Source organism: Zosterops lateralis, assembly GCF_965231275.1.
Source record: "Zosterops lateralis genome assembly, chromosome: 1".
Taxonomy (NCBI): Eukaryota; Metazoa; Chordata; class Aves; order Passeriformes; family Zosteropidae; genus Zosterops; species Zosterops lateralis.
Genome location: NC_139762.1, coordinates 121571834 through 121587971, shown reverse-complemented (window position 1 = coordinate 121587971; position 16138 = coordinate 121571834). Strand labels below are relative to the sequence as shown.

The 16138-nt window shown below is 35.6% G+C and overlaps 1 protein-coding gene across 1 annotated transcript in view; it reads right to left on the bottom strand.

The window, feature by feature from the left end:
* HNF4G (hepatocyte nuclear factor 4 gamma) overlaps window positions 1-16138 on the bottom strand; it is a 61758-nt gene that overhangs the window by 26275 nt on the left and 19345 nt on the right. Inside the window, exon 2 of the mRNA XM_083858191.1 lies at window positions 10280-10385. The gene's annotated coding sequence lies outside the window, so the exon portion shown is untranslated. The remainder of the gene's footprint in view (window positions 1-10279; window positions 10386-16138) is intronic.

Genomic DNA, 16138 nt, shown 5'->3' with positions numbered 1-16138 from the left:
CTTTGTCCTAAAAAATATGGTGGTTAAACAAAACACTAGAAAAGCAAAGTCAGTACCAGAATTGAATAACAGGCTTTCATGGCACACTTATTAGGCAAGGTGGTAAGATTAGCTGCAACAAATCATGCCGGGTTAAACTGAAGTACAGATCTTTGTGGGAAATCCAGGCTAAGCCTGTTTTCATTACTCACAATTTTAGACACTTAGACCACCCCAGGCATTCTAGAGAAAGGAGATTCTTGCACATATTGAATTTGCCTCTTTTTTCAGTTAAATTGGTCATTCATTATGTTGAGCTCCACTCTAAAATACAGCATATATAGCTTTATTTTATAAGTTATGTTGAGGGTTGTGGGGGTTTTTTCTTTTTTTTTTTCCTTTTTTTTTTTTCATTTTGATGTAACAGGAAACAGACAATTATTGTGAGGTCTGATTGTCTTCATATTTAAGTTTATGGCTTAAAATATTACTCATCATTCAGAACAACCAGCTACAACTTCAACAGTCATGAATGTGAATAAATATAAAAAATAAAAAACATGCCTGGTGTCTGACTTGTCAAATACTATGGATCCACCCTACAGCACTCTTCAGAGCTTGAAATAATCCCCAAATAGTTATTAAGATGTTCAATGAGTAATCTACATCAGAGTTTCAAAGCTGAGTAAGAGATCTAGCACTCAAAAATCTTCGATGAGCAATTTACAATTTTAATCTTGCATCCACTTCAGTATTTGCCCTTTCAGTAGCTGAGGGAAAATATCAAAGGAATATGAAAGCTCTAAAATATTTTGAGCCTGAAGAATAGTTGCTGCAGGATAACTTTAAGGATAATTTAAACTTGCTGAGGACATAGCCTGCTTTCAGATTCTCCATCTCTATTACAAATATAATTTGCTCCATCTTATCCTAAAATGATAAATGTTTGATTTAATTATTCACTTTATGTACCACTGTGTCTTTGAGGGGATATGATGCTAGGATAGCAATAGTAATATAATGGTGTCATATGCAAAGAGATGTTACTTCTTCTTAAGGTGAAGGTAGACAAAATTATCTGGTTTATCTGATTTTATTTAGCACTTACACATGCACACAATACATCCATGAGTGACCTGGGTAGCATCTCAAAAAAGTATAAGACATATTGCACTTCACAAACCTTTAGTTGTATTCTCTCTTTAACAGAAAGGTGTTTTGAGGATGATTGTCACATCATATTCACTCACAATCTTCACAGACCAAAATTATTGACAGTATCTTCTTCATTTTGCAGATGTCTCATGCTACTGTTTGTCAATGGTTTAGTGAAACCCATGGTGTATCTGTGACAGCCATACAGCAAATAATACCACCAGTAGGAAATATTCGACAAAAAGTCATCTCATAGCCAAGAGGTCAATCATGGACCATTGCATTACAGGCCATCCCTAAATGTCAACAGCTAGCTGCACAGCTACACTGAGGGAGAGCATTGTGTCAAGGTGACAGAAGAGTCAAGGCCATGATGATGTCAGTTGAAGTAGCACATTTCTATGGGAATATTTACAAGGATGAGTAATAAATAAGTGGAAGCTTGAAGTCATTCAAAAAGGAGGCTGAGGGGTGCCCTCACTGCTCTCTACAACCTTCTGAAGACAGGAAGTGGAGAGGGATGGAAATGCTGATCTCTTCCCCCTTATATCCACAGATAGACTGAATGGGAATGATTCAAAGCTGTGTCAGGGACACTCCATTTAGAGTGGACATTGGTAAGAATTTTTTTTTTTTTTACCAGAAGGTGGTTGAACATGGAAGATTTCCTAGAGAGGTGATCAGTGCCCCAAGCCTGCCAGTGTCTAAGAGCCATTTGGACAATGCTCATCAGAGTTTTAATTTGATCAGTGGTGATTTGGTCAGGCAGTTGGACCAGATAGCTGTTGTAAGTCACTTTCAGCTGAAACATTCTATTCTTTTTTATTCCAATCTTGTCTAGTCTAGTGTATCCTAATATTTTCTATTCAGTCAGAACACAGTATGTCAGATACAAGGGTTAGGCAAAAAAGACTGAAGACAGAATATCTAGCCATTCCAGGAGGATGTCCACAATAGACTGCAAGTCATGTACATATCAAATGTTATGCAAATTTAAAATCTTGTTTTATGTACACATATGTTTATATATAAGTATGTACACACAGGAATTTATTGTCAGCGTTTTTGTGACAGCTGAATTTGCCTCTTGAATTATCACTGAGTATATCTACAAAAATTAATCTGATGGAGAAGCTCTCCCTTCTACATACAGATTCTTAGTAATTATTCACATTGTATTGTTCATATCCAGATTCTCTCCATGGATTAATAGCAAATTTGTATTTTGTCAGTTCAATCCAGTTCTGTGCTTGCTTTGTGTCCAGATTAACAGCAGATTTGCTAGCCCTATCTGAGGTTAGCAGGCACTATTATAAAATTATGCATATGTATGGGGAGGAAAGATAAAAACCACGATATTTTTTACATTGCAACAGATTAGCTTTACTCTTAGGTACATGAATTACTATTAGGTAGACTTTAGTACTTAATATTTCTGTTTTAACTTAATATTCTTTAATTAATTTTATTCTTGAAAACTCACTATGGCCATGAAATGCTGACCATTGAGGGAGCTTAAACGATTTTCGTAGCATAGAATTTTGTGGTAAGATTTGCTGAGGTACAGTTAAATGACTGGATACACTTGTTAATTATTTGCTTAAATCAGGTAACTTATTATTTTCTGCTACACACAGGAAAATTAATCAGAGAATTGTCCTGGAGAGCAGAGTGAAATAAGAAGAAAAGAGGAAAGAGTTCAGGCATAAGATAAAACCAAACCATCATACTACTGATAAGTAAGACTAAGCACTCCTGTTCAGTCATCCCCTGGTGATTAGTAATTTCTTAATAAGCCTTCTTGGCAGGTTGTATGCAAACTTGCTCGTAAACAATGTTTTATATAGCTAGTTAGATAAAATTAACTTACAATTTACCCACAGTTATCTTAGAAATACCATATAATGAGATTTTTTTTCCCACAGATAAACACCCTTGCCTTTGTCATACACAATAAAAGAGTTCAAAAAGAGGTTAACCAGTATCAAGGCAAGGTTTGTTTGGTATTCTTTTTTTCAGCTTGCCTGGAATCTTTCTTTTCCTTGCGATCAATTAATCATAGTAAGTCTTCTAATTTCTATATTCTAGCCCCTGCTGAATGAGTTACGTATTCTACATAACATTTCAAAACAAATTCAGTACACTTCTGCCCATGCTAGTGACTATATAACTCTTGGTCCTACGTAAAAGGCTAATTAAATAACTGAACAGTCAGACAAGTGCCGTCCTTTTCAGTTACTCTGTCTAAAATTAAAATTTTTAACTACAGCCTAAGCTGACTCATCACATTCCTGCAGAAAGAACGTTGTGTCAACACACTCAGTTTAACTCTTCCAAGACACTAGCATGGTTATGCTTAGCTTAACAAGTTCTGTAATTGCTATTGTTACAAAAATGAGTTAATGAGAACTTCAGAGCATATTAAAGACTATCAGTTTAGAGTGAAACTATGACAAATGAACAAAAAACTTCAAATACTCCCTGAACAAAATAACAATAAGAAAGCATAAAGGCACATTCTCTGTTTTGACCATATTTTGGATCAGCTCTTTAAAGTATCAAAATAACTCAATTTTATGTATCAAATAAATAAGTTTTTAGAACGACTCACAGCCTAGGAAGGCATGTGTGTGCAACACTCTGATTTTCATAAAACCATAGAATGATTAGGGTTGAAAAAGACCTTAAAAAACATCTAGTTCAAACTCCTCTGCCATGGGCAGAGACACCTTCCACTAGACTGGGTTACTCCACCTCCATCCAGCCTGACCATGAGCTCTTCCAGGGATGGGGCATCCACAACATCTCTGGATAGCCTCTTCCAATGACTCACCATTCTCACAATGAAGAACTTCTTCCTAATGTAAACCCACAGTCTCTCAGTTTCAATCCTTTCCTCCTTGTCCTATCACTGCATGACCTTACAAAAAACCACTCTCCAGCCTCCTTGTAGGCCATCTTCAGGTACTGAAAGCTTGCTATAAGGTCTTCCTGAAGCCTTCTCCCTAAAATTATTACATTTTATTTCTTAAGAGAACAAAGTAATTCTTGCTTTCACCAGACATTAACTAACAGTGTCTCCTTGAAAATTCAAACAATTCTTTCCTAAGAATCAGAGAGATCAAGGACACCTGATATCTTTATTGGCAGAGGCGTCTACACTCTAAGCACAGAAAATCCAGATCCCAGTGAGCACAAAGCGGAATTCTCTAGAGAAGGAGCTCAAGCCTTTGCTTTGCTGTACACATCCAGACACTCTTCAATTGGCCAGGGCTTTTCTTTTTAATTTTAACAGGTTAGGCGTGTTCCCAGGTAGGAACAAAAATATTAAATACTGTGACTTCACAGAAGTACAAATATATCTGCTCCCAAAAGATTTAAACCAGTGATTTTAACAAGCTCAAAATCAGTAGAAGTCGACTTTAAAAGCTGATGATAAATATTAGAAAATAATTGGGCTGCATCTCTTTTAACTAATGAACACTGATTGAGCTGAACAGGAAAACATTCGCTGGCATGGAAGATAAGAGAGAAGTGGTCTAGTAAAGTTTGAATTAGTCTCTATCTTGAGTGGAGGTAAGAGGTAACTTTGAGAAATGGTTGTAAGTGCAGTTATGCATAAAAACACAATGCAAGTCATCAAGATAAAATATTTAAAAACTTTGTGTAGCTGTAGTAATGTAGGTTACGTGATAAAGTTTACCTCTAATATTAGATAGATTCGATAGATTAGAACTGTTATAGATAACAGTTAGGTCTGTGTGGATTTTCTGGACCTGAACAACATCCATGTTGCTGTATTTCTTGTTTTAAATGTATTCATGTAGAAAGGCTCCATCATTTTATCTGAGAATTTTGCAATCAGTAACATTATTTCCCCATCTGTGAGAGAGGGACAAACTATAGTCCCCTTTTAATAAACAAAGAAATGAGGCAAAGGACAACTAAAGATAGTGTTTATGACACTTGAGTCCACGTGTCTATAGTACAGTTGCCGGCACACAAACCAGACATTCAATTCCCTTTGTATATAATGATCAGAAACAGGCACATCTAAACAGATTCCTCAAACTTATCTTTAACAGGAGGTTGAACTAAATCACCTCCATTTCTTCCCACTGGTTGTCCAACTAAAGTGCTCAAACAACCACAACACTTGGACTTAGGTGAGGCAAATCTACAGAAATGATTCCCTAAAATCTGAGAAGCTGAAGGTGGAGAGCCTGGATGGAGACCCACCTCCTACACTTTCCACTGGAGCACATTCTCAAAACTGAAAACATATTATATAGCACAATTGCTACACTTTATAAATACCAGGAAAAACATTTTTGATATCTTAAAAAAAAATTAATTTTTTTATGTCTTAGTTCAATAATTAATGTTGTCAACAACTTAAAATATATTTCAGAAGGCATGAGCTTCAAGAAAAGAGTCAGCCAACTTCACAAAAATGTCAGTGTGTGAAATCATAAAATTATGCATTATACCAATTGAGGATTAACAGAATCAGACTTAAAAATCAAACTAAAAATAAGCTAGATGAAAAACATTCCTCAGAAAGCAACAACAAAAATATTAAGTTACTATATCTAAAAAGGGGACAGTTGTCCTGCATGGTCTTGGCCTGCAATCCTGGTTTGTGAATGGGCACCCAAAATCTCCATGACCAAAGGACAGGACTATAATTTTCTTTAGAAAGTACACCAAGCACAGGTTCTTTTCCTTGCTGATACCTCCTCTGGCCTGACAACCAGAAATACAAGGTATGCAGAAGACACGGGTCACTTCCCCACCCTGCTGGGACACTGTTCAGATGCATCTCCGGCGGCCAAGACTGTGACGCACATACACAGTGACAGAAACAGCTTAAAGTTAAGCTGCCTTCTCAAAGCTGCACTCTATTTTGACCAAAAGGAGTAATTATAACAGATTTGTTAAATTTATCTCCAAAGACACATAAAAGTTGCTGCACTCCAAAGTTTTGGAGTTTTCTTTAAAACAATGCAGTAACGATATACACCTTTTTGTCTGATTAAGGAGAAAAAACAGCTGTGAACTGTACTTGCTACTGATTAAATGCCCTGACAACACCTAAAATTGATTAGTCTTCTAGATAACATTGCATTAACTAGACATGTGAGAAAATATCTAAGGTGACAGTCCACTTTTGCTAAATGAGTTCTGTTAATAAATTGGCATTTAAAACACATTAGTATTTAAATACTCCTATCTGATTTATGAGAATGGCAGAAATAGCTTCCTGTGAAAATGTAGTCCTTCAACATTGAAAAAGAAGCAGTAGAAAAGACTGTCCTAACCAAAAACAACTATTTGTTTAGGAATCTGAAAAGCTGAGTCAATAGCAGTTGTATTCAAGGAAACAAAGATTACTTCACTTAGGTGATGGAAATTTCACGACTGGGTATATCCTATTTATGTTAAAGTAGATTAAACATACAATGAACCAGCTATTTGTAAACTTTTAGAATCTGCAGGTGAGTGGAAAAATAGGACTAACAATTTTCTTTTTAAGGCGATGTAAGGTAGAGTCTAGCAATTGTAGAGTTTGACTGCTAAATTTAGCAACAACGTAACAGCTGAACCTGAAAGAATAGCAGTGCTGGCTGTTTGAAGTGGAAGTCCTACTTGGTCTAATAAAGATGGCACTTCTTGCTAAAAATTGGGCTTGCCTGGGCTTTTGAGTAAGTAAAACTCTGAACAACACTAGAACTTATTTGTTACACTTACTTTTTTTCTTTACATACAATATAATAAATCTTAGGGATAGGAAACATCATAATATTTTCCAGTTGAAGACTGTGACTTGTCTCATTTGATCTACATAGTGTTCCTGGGGGAAAACAAAGAAACAAAACTGCCATAATGTTGTTTGCCATTATCTTGAAAGGACAAAAAGTATCTGAAAACTAACCATTCCTAGGAAGTGTGGCAGTAGTAATTTAGAAACCCAAAGTGTTCAGAATCATTGAATACTAAAAATACTAAATACTAAAAAACATGAAGATACATTCTTGTAACCAGTTTGATTTTACATAAGTGAAGTCATACTTTTTATTATTTAGGAGAGAAAAACTCAAATACTCAAACATAAAACAGGATACTGGGCTCCTTGCTAATTTCCAAGATTGAAGTGAATTAAAATGACTAATATCATAGCAGATTGCTGTATTACATCGTTTTGAAGTGAAGGAAGAACAAGAAAAGTAAAAAGAAAGAAAAAGGAAAAGAGAAAGAAAAGAAAAAGGAGAAAAAAATAAAATGAAAAAGAAACTATTACTTTGAGAGTTATTTTCTGAAAGGGAACTGAATATAAAACCCAGTCAAGAAAGAAGAGATACAGGATAGAACTAAATCACTGGGTATTCGTATAGCATCCATTAGCAAGTTTTATGAGTCTAAAAGGAGGAACAGTACCAAATACTACTATGGACTACTAAGGAATCTTGAATACATTCTTAATCCTTTATGTCAATGTTTTCAGGAGATCATTGGTTCAACTTTCATCTCAATACAGGTCACACCATGTTACTAAGGGCTTGAAAAAACCCTCATATTTGAAAATACTTTGAAGAATGGAGACTGCCTAAACTCTCTGGGCAATCCATTTTCCTACGGGACCTGGTGTCCCCTAGTTCTCACAATGGGAATTCTTCTCCTTACATTCAGCCTGAAATACTTTTATTTCAACTTACATCCATAGTCTTTTAGTCCTCTCAGCCATCACAGCCCTCTTATCTCCACCACAGTGAAAGCCCATCTTTTCACAAACAACCTTGAGGTACCAGAGGTTGCAGTGAGGGTCTCTCCCACAAAGCCATCTCTAGGCTGAAACAGCTCTGGTCCATTAGCTTGTCCTCAGCTGGTCAGGTGTGTCAGCCCCTCACTCTGAACTTGGTGGCCCTCACTGAACTTTCTTCAGTCAATACTTTTATTTCCTCACAGAAAGAAGGAGGTGAGTGGGCAATGATGCACCATTTTAGATGTCATCTAACAAGTGATGAGTAAAAGAAAATAATAATTTCCCTGAGCGGTGTTAATACAGCCCAGAATGCTGTTGACTCTCTTCTCCCGGGATTCACTGCTGGGTCATGTTCTGCTTGCTGTCTACCAAGACTCTTTGGTTCTTCACAACACAGTTTTTTCCCAGCTAGTCCTTTAATTCTCTCCCCAGTACAGGATTGTTCTCCAGTTGTTTCCCACTATCACAATTCTCAATGAAATTTTTATTCTCTAAGAATCACAACAGCTTTTTATCCTGCCCAGGCTAAATTACTAGCATGAATAGCACTCCCTATTTTTCAGGTGTATACATAAATAAAATTACTACGGTGGACTTGGTTTGAAAAAATCAACTTAGCTGTCTCAAACAGCCGTAATTAAGACACTCCCATGTCTGTTAATTTAGCCAGAATAAGAAGCCAGCCAATCACTTCTGGACTCGTTTCCTACAGCCAGCAGAACTCACCTACACCTCCTGCTATCTGTCATTAATCTGACAGTGAATGGCATTTTTGCTTCCATCTACACAAGAAGTGGAGTTAAAAGCTGCCATTACAGCTGGAATTAAGGAGCACTAATGGCTTGCCAGCCATGTTCAGGGCACAAGAATGTAGATCTTACTGAAGGAGACTAAAAGGAGTTAGTTTGCCCATCTCAGGGAAATGAAAAGTGAGAGGGAGTTTATTCTACAAATAAATCATGGGCTGTAAGCTACATAGGGGAAAAACTTATTTAGACAATAAAACAATTCTGCCATAAGAACAAAGGCATAAATTTGAGGTTGGCAAGTGGAAAGCTTCTACACATGTCAGGGTTATGGCACTGCAACAAACCTCCTCCATTTGGGCAGCTGAGGCAAGGAACCTAACTGGTTTTAAGACATGGAGAGAAATTTATGAAAGGTATTATATGAGTTGGTGATGTCAGCCAAATTGGTGACTCGGGAGAGCTCTTCTAGTCTTAATATGCTGAACATTTGCCTCATGACTATTTATTTATAAAGTGGCCAGTGAAAAAAATCAAATATTTTATTCTAATTAAAAATTAAAGAAACATAAATGACAGAAATTTAACCTCATTGTGATAAGCAATTAACAGAATTATGCTGTGATTAATCTGATGCATAATTAACAAGTGCTGTAAATTATGTTATCCATCTAATTTTCCCAAATTGGAATAGCATTATTCTTAGGCATGTTTAGCAAGTTCTGTGGTAATATGCACTTGAATGAAGTGCTCTTTACTAATGTGTTCAAATTCACAAAGCTGTTATTAGAATTGCAAATAAGATATACACCAGCATCATTTCCTCTGCCCATCATTTTCTCTTCTTTGGAACTATCCCTGACAGAAAATCAAATTGTAACAAGTCCAAAAGATGTTTGCACAAATCGAGCAAAAGTAGTGTTATTAAACATGAAAAATTTACAAAAAAATCATAATGATGAACCAAGTGGGACTGAATTCAAAACACAAGCTGCTGCTGAGTGGGAAGGAACAAGACTCATGGCGCTCACTGAGTGACAGAGGAAAACACTCAAGGTAGAATTCACTTAACAAGTGGAAAGGGGAAGAATGTTTTTTTTTAGTGATGTATTTTTAAGGCCTAGAACTGAAGGATCTCTGCTCATTCAAAGTCTAATAAAATCAGTAGAAAAAAATCATCAGCTTTCAAGTATAAGGTCTCCATGGTCAATACATGTTGGAGTTGTAAATTCATTAATTAGCTGACTAAAGGTTACCAATTTAAAAAAAGAATGAAGTAACTAGTGGCTCACAGGTCTTCCAACTTTTCCCCAAAGGATATTGGAAAATCTGAACTGGAGAAAGTAATAAGATATGATGAGGCAACAACTGCCTGATGAGGAGAACACACAGCTTTGGGTGGACAAAATAATGGTACCATTCAGCAAAAATTTTGGGGGTGTGCCCATCTTCCACCACCCTACCACCAACTTCTCCAATTCCATACATATTTATATGGCTTTCAGAAGCACATGATCTTCACAACTCTAAAGGGCCATCAGTTTCTGAGTGAGAGGCATATTGAAACAGGTCAGGTAATGATACAGTTTCTAACAAGCAAGGAGGTTAGTGAAGCATGCAGAAAAACTTTACTTACATTTTAAAAAGGAAACAACAAAGCACAGACACTTCAGTTCTTCATACAGAGATGAGGAAAGGCTGATTTCCTAGGCTGTGTTTCCATCCTCATTTCTAGGTAATACCTGCAGCCAGAAGAGTAAAATAAAAGCTAAGATACCTACAATGCAAACCAACTATGCTCCTAAATAAAATTCTTATTTGGATTATAAGGGTTGAGAAAACCATGCTTTCATTCAACGTATAAAGGCATTTCTGAAGATTAAAGAAAATGCTTAAGTCATCAGACAACATTGATGCCAGATTTTCTTCCACTTGTAGAGTAAAAAAGCATAAAATTTATACAATGTCTTGAAATACTATCTGGAAGGATTACATATAGGGAATAGAAGACAAAATGGTTTTTAAGACTGCAGTTGTGTTGACATAGAGGCATATGAATAAAAGATCTCCTGCTCTTTGGATGACTAATATTTAGGTAAACTGGGTAAACTACATAGTAAAACAGGATTTGTAGTAGAAAAGCCTGAAAGAAAAACAATTTTAATTTGACTATGTGCACAGCATTTCAAAAAGGATGAAGGCATGAAAGAAACAAAGGGACATTTTGTAGTAACCTTGAGAACTACTTTACAACTCTTGCAGCCTTGCAGACTTTTCTTGGGTGGGGTGAACTGCACTTTTAAATGCTAAGCTTTAGCTAGGCATGCACTACCTATTTATTGCTTTATATATTTTTATTTCAATGTGCCTATTAATTCTATACATTCTTATGTATGTGTAGTCTGTACATTTATGAGCAACTCTTAAATCCAAACAAAATATGCACTGGTCACTCATAAAGTTCTGAAAGACAATTTGCTTCCTGCACCCCAAATATAAGTTCACGCTCTTAAGATCCAAATAAAAGCATGTCATTTTTAGCTTTTTGTATCTCAAAAAATATCCACCTGCTTCAGCAGCATTCTTTGCTTTGCCTTTTACATTACTTGAAACCTTATGGGTAATACATTCTACTTTCCCTTGGAAGAAAGTGACAACATAGAAAATCACTTCTAAACACCAGGGATGAAACTAACTCCCCTCCTTTAGATACAACAGGACTTTAGTCAAGAACAGAGATTCTTACAGTCTAAATTGTAAGTCTGCTGAGGTACTACATTCTTTATTGATTTTGTAAACTGCAGTGCATGCAAAAGAGAAAGCAGTAAAATTATTAGCCCATCAGTACTTTCTGTCCTCAGAAGTGATACTGTTACACCAGCATGCCAGACTGACTCTGGCATTATCATAAATTAGACTATTTTAACTATTTAACATATATAAAATTAATTCTTATCTGCATGTTTTCACGTATCCAGGGGCTCCTGGATCAGGAATACACCATTTGGCTAACAGTGGAGGAAAAAAAGCACTACTTGAAATGACATAGCCTCTCCCACTGGCATCACTATAAGACACATAGAAGTCATCACAGGTTCTAAAGTGGGGATGACATCTAGAAAATGGATCGGTTCTTGAGGTCCCTCTCTGCCTCTCTCCGTACCCTCACTCATCTACGTGAGGTAAATTAGTCTCTCCATCATCCATGATGTGAAGTTGGAATCTCGACAGGAAGCACACACTCGTACCTCTTTTAGTTCTACGTTTTCAGACCTCCCTTACACACCTAATTCTACAGTCATTAGTAGGGCAATAAAATGACATAAAATGAGCAAAGAGCAATAAAGCAATCATATCCCAGCATGTTTATTTAGTGTGGTCCTTAATGACAGAGACCTTCGCACCCACTGATACCTGGAGCTGCTACTACTAATTCTCCTCTGCCTCAGACCCGTGGTTATTATTACTCTCAACTTATGCCCAATGTTTTAAAGCCTGCTTCACATGAACTAAAAAAAAACCCCCAAAAACAAAAACAAAGACAAAACACAACATCTCACAGAAAGAAAAATCAGTTTTAAGATGGAAAAGAAAGCTTTGCAAATTCAGCCCAAATCTGCTTGCATTTGAGTTAGATACAAAGAAAAATTTGCATGGGTGCAGTGAGGTTGTGCTAAAACATGTGAATATGTGCCTTAGCCTTTGAGTACACTGTCCAAATTAGCTGCAAACATCAAATGGTATTTGCTGACGGTTGTTATTGGACGTAGACACATGCTTAGTGGTAAGAAAGGTATTCAAAATCTAACTACATACTTGTGAATCTGATGGCAAATCAAACTTCTCTCTGCCCAAAATACTTAACAATCAGTCAAATTAATGTTGTACTAACTATAGCGTACCGTGATTAGGGATTAGCAATTAGTTCTACAGCTCTTTCTGCGTCAATCTAAAATCTGTTGCATTGCTTGTTCTTCTCTTCGTCTCTCCACCTTTAGACTTTTCTAGAGATAGTCACTCTTTTGGTTAGCCTTTTTGGTTTTACTGCAGATTTCAGCAGGGGGTTGTTTCTCTGCACTGAGCTCTGGGTGTCTGTCGTCTTTCAGACTGGAATGAGATGCACAAATGCGGAATCCTGACCACAAAGTAGCAACTGCTCAGAACACATAAGTGATGTGACTCAAATAACAGGTGATATGCTGCATTAATATTGTAAGCAAAATATACAACAGGTTGAGTTTGCACAAGCAAGTGCATCTAGTATTTAGAAAATGTATATAGATTACCAAAATTCTACAAATAGCATGCTCTACTTAGAATAGTTGGTCAAAAACTACTCAGATAAAAGTTTTCCTTTTCATTTGAATTTTCAGGTGTCCAAACACTATCCCATTGTGCAAAAAACCAGCTTGCTGAAATAAAAGCACAATAAAAAAGAGCTACGTCTTGAATTATTTTAGTGAGCTAGGATCCAAAGTAAAGCACTATGATAAATCACATAATTTTGCTTAAAAGCAAGGGGCAACAAAACATGGACACATAGAGGAGAAAAAAAAAAAAAGAAAAAGAAAAAAAAGAATAATGGGAGTAAACCAAAACACAAAACAAAGCAGTGACTCTTTCAGGATGATTGAATCTTGCTTAATCCATATTTTACTCTCTACTTCATAATTTTATACTCTTGACAAAGTCAGGCAGTACAAAGAGGGTTGGAAAAACATATGTAGCTTTTTGTCAACTTTATGCCTCCCTAAATTTAGAAGACATTTCTGAATAAAGAAGCTAAAAATAAATCACAAAACAGTGTCAATAATGTGGTCTGAATTATCCAGCCATAAAAAAATACAAACACATTTTTAATATATTTTAATAGAATTTTCATAACATAAATAATGGCAACAAGATGACTGGCCACAAAAAATGTTATTTGTAGCTGAACTCACATAGACGATCGTTTAAAAATACTCTACACTGCCTATATATACTGTGGCTTGTTTACCTACATATTTTAACTATTCTAAAAACTCAGTTAAAATGTAACCAACATGTACTTTACCTAATCTTAATAGCAAAACCTGGCACTGAGGTCTTGGACAAGCAAACATAGTCACATTAATAGTTACAATTTTAGTATCCAAAATGAAAATCGATACTAATTTATCTGGATACTGTAAATTAACAAATATATAGAAAAATTAATGTCTACAAATTTACATTACAGTTTTATCTTAAACATAGAAAGAGAGAGAGAGAGTGCTTTTGTGTACATAGGGAGTTAGAAGGTTATGCAAATGTACATATCTAAATATGCACATATTTAGATAGGGTCCTGTTTCAATGCAATCCCATTATCTTTAAGGAAATGTGCTGAAAAGCTAGAAGATGCAACATATACATTTTCATAACTACAGCAGGTTTAAATACAGAATTTCTAAGAAGAAAACTTCCAGAATTTGGTAAACATCCACCATAGCAATTCTTCAGTCATTACAGAAGAATTATCAAAAAGACCTGACAAGAATGGTAACTACTAGGCTAAGTCAAAAATCTGATTAATATATAAACTTTCTGAAAAAGCATCTATAGAACAATGAGAGTGAAAAATGAAAAACAAAGGATCAAGCTAGTTGTCAAAATTAAGAAAATGTTAGTTAATTGAATTATGAAAAAATTTTATTTAAGTTAAAAAAGGTTATTTAAAACTTTAACAAATTAACTATTTTTAGAGATAGAAAATTTCTAAAAATAGTTAGATTCAACACCAAAATCAGGTTCATATTTACATCCATTTCTTCCAATTAATTGCCTCTTCTCTACCCAATAGCATTTTAGCTCCAGAGCTGCAGTACCGTACCTTCCACCTGTCCAACCAGCCAACAAGATTAACCTTTTTTCTCTTTGGGAACTTGTGACCAGTGAGGAGCAGAATGATTTAAAAGCTCTTTTACAACCTCTGTATGAGATTAATCATGTCTCACCTTAAAAGTCACTCAAGTCCCTGAAATTTTTCATTCTGCTACCCTTTCATGTCAATCCTCTTGTTCCTTACTCTTTATAGTCTTATTAAGATTTTATTTTCCTGCGTTAATGAACACAGACTTTTACCTCTCACTCTGACAAGTTCACTGCTGAAATCGCTGTTCATCAGAAATATGTAAAAGAAAATGGTATTAATTCTATGAAAAATGTTAGTAGATGAGAAAACCAAGCCACTGGTTTTGATTTTCCAACATATCTACATTAAGCTAAACAAATATGATCACACAATAAACTTGCAATATTTAACTGAATGTAGTTGTAAAGTATATCATTCAGTAACCAAATCCATACATAAAATGTGCAAATTATTACAAAGCAGCATTACATCTCAAACAATAGCAATGTGTGCTATCTCCCAGGCAATACTAAGGGACAAATTGTCCTGAACGATACATATTTTTAGTCTTAAAAAAATATGTATCATTCAGGCCAATTTTTTCAAACAAGTTGATGAAAAAAGCTATCTAGTACCCATAGTAAAAAGTAGAATTAGAAAAGACATATTTGAACCCAGAAATAAACAGAAGTCTAGACATGGAGCTCACATCAGTCTGAGGGCAATCTTCAGATGACGGCTGGAATGCAAGTCTGATAAAAGATAATCAAATTTTAGTCAGACCAAAAAAATACTATTTTCAAAGGGTTTATGCCATAAAAAAGGAAACTCTGTAATTGGTTTATGCCACAAAAATATTTACTAATTTGTTTATAGGCTCTCAATAATTTTAGTGGAAATGGTCTTTTAATTATAGGAAGACATGGTATAGAAAACATTGAGCAAAGCAGTATCTAGTCTTCAGAAAATTAACTGAGATGAGATGATGAGATGAAACAAACAGAAATGAGAAGAATCACTGAGATATACTGCTCTGCTGATGTTCCTTTCACAGAGAAGGTTCTGCCCCCATCAGTTCTAAATACTAAAAGTGGCACACAAAGACTGTGGAAGGTGGTACACACGGGGTGGCTTACGACTCATCTTCTCAAAAAAAAAAAAAAAACAACAAACTGATATAAGAAGAATCAACAAAACATAAATTAGCAGAAGATCAAATATCCCCACAAAAAGGAGCTGTGGAGATTTTCAAAACTTTTTAGGCACCTTAAGATGTAAATAGGCAGTTGGAGAACCCATGGTGGTTGATAATGGCTGGCCTCACACTGCTGAAACCAGCAAGCTGAAAAATATCCTCATTTGAAAGAACTGAAAAAGGGAAGGAAGAACAGGATTGCTGGCATTCAGAAGAGGCTGAATAAGAGTAGGTATCTAGTGCAGCAACTTCTCAAAACCAAAATTTCCTCCTACATACACACAGAGCTACAATATTCATTGTACCACCATTCTCAAAAGGAAAGAGAACTAGCAACCACAACTATTTGTGATGGTTTTGATTACTCTTCCTTTTTGCTGGCAGACAAGATGATCAGTTTACACACACCACATAAAACAGGTAGA